The sequence below is a fragment of the Nelumbo lutea genome, chromosome 8, assembly GCF_056320005.1.
Source record: "Nelumbo lutea isolate HS-2025 chromosome 8, American lotus-T2T, whole genome shotgun sequence".
In the NCBI taxonomy this organism is placed as follows: Eukaryota; Viridiplantae; Streptophyta; class Magnoliopsida; order Proteales; family Nelumbonaceae; genus Nelumbo; species Nelumbo lutea.
In genome coordinates this window covers 27,398,493-27,400,065 of record NC_142691.1, presented here as the reverse complement: position 1 = coordinate 27,400,065, position 1,573 = coordinate 27,398,493, and the positions used below count along the sequence as shown (strand labels likewise).

The window sequence follows — 1,573 nt, the reverse complement described above, 5'->3', positions numbered from 1 at the left end:
ACACTTTGGCAAATCTCCAATATATCATATATTCATCATAAACAAATGTGTGATAAATAAGATTTATTATTAATTTAATAAATAAAAATTATTTTTATATACATAAAAATATAAAAATTTTAAAAATTTTGAAAAGATATTATTACTATTTTTGTCATCATCTAAAAGTTCCATACAAAATAATGTAAACATTCAACGACAATACCAAATATAATACCGCTCAAAATACTTGTTCAATTTGTGCGATGCCTGTATTGGGTTTTTACTTGAAAATTGTGTCAATATAACATAGTCAATATTTAACAAACTGTTATCTGGTCGTTGTAGTATAGTGGTGAGTATTCCCGCCTGTCACGCGGGTGACCCGGGTTCGATCCCCGGCAACGGCGCAACAATCTTTTTTCATTACCCCCCACTCTGCGCAGCTGACGTGGTATTTCGAATTAGAATTAGCCCATTAGGGCTCGTTGGTTAGTTGGTTTTACTAAATAATGAGAGGCAAATCATCAGATTATGGCATGCTGCTCTCGAAAATGACGCCACATCAGCGCACCATTTGCAGTGCTGCATCTGCAGCATCTATGCCAAACATATGCTATAAGAGTAAACTTGGCCAAAGGTAGATCACTTGGACGGAGAGAGCAGGTTAGTCCAATTACTCTTATTTTTTCTCTTTCTCTTTTGTGATTTGAACTTTTTGTTTTAGGTTCAGTTTGGAAAGAGTACAAATGTAAATATATATTTTGTATTATTTTGCATATATACTATACACATTTTCATTAGTCTTAACTCTTAATGGCTTCTTCTGTTTTTACCTTCTTCGAATTCGATCTTTATCTCTTAGCATGTCTATGCTCTGTTATGTTGGATTACAGTTATTTGGAATACGAGTTCTAAGTGGCTCTAGGTATGCAGAAATAAAATAAGGCTATGGCTTATTCATCTTTAATTCTCTATCATCAGTTTTCCTGGTAAAGGGAAAGTCATCTTGTCTGGTCCATGGATTGAGCAGCGATACCTATGTCGACCCACTCAATTAAGGTGTTGCCCAAGTTTGAGAATGCAATGGAGCTTTATTGGTGTTTAATGGTTTATTCCCCTTTAAAGTCTGATTTTTTTTAATTTATTTTAGGACCCCTAAATTTACTCAGGGGCGGCCACCTTAAATTTATTAATTAACCATTATCAAAAGGTGTAAAGATAGACAAAGGGGAGGATGTAACCCACCTTGCCCTAAAACTGAAATACAAATCACATAATCTCACCATCTCAACCCAGTCCAAAAAGCAATAAAAAGAAAAACAATACATCATAAATAAAATAAAGCAAAACGACCATTACTTAATACGAATAACAAGAAGTCTTTAATAGTTTTCATTAAGGCCCCCTTCGCTTTTTGGCAAGTTACTTATACGGGTAAACACTTATCCAGGTAAGTGCATTTACCCATGTTTTTATATTTCTCATGTAAATAATGCAATGTCCATTTTAGCCATAAAAATCTATTATTAAAAAAACCATTTTTGTTTCATTTAAGTATTGGTAACTTTTTCCCTAGGTGGGAAAGTTATTT

General features: G+C 33.4%; 1 non-coding gene across 1 annotated transcript; it reads left to right on the top strand.

The window, feature by feature from the left end:
• The first annotated feature begins 317 nt into the window (after positions 1–317).
• TRNAD-GUC (transfer RNA aspartic acid (anticodon GUC)) lies at positions 318–389 on the top strand. Its single transcript has one exon. It is a non-coding gene; the product is annotated as a tRNA-Asp (tRNA).
• The last annotated feature ends 1,184 nt before the right edge of the window (positions 390–1,573 follow it).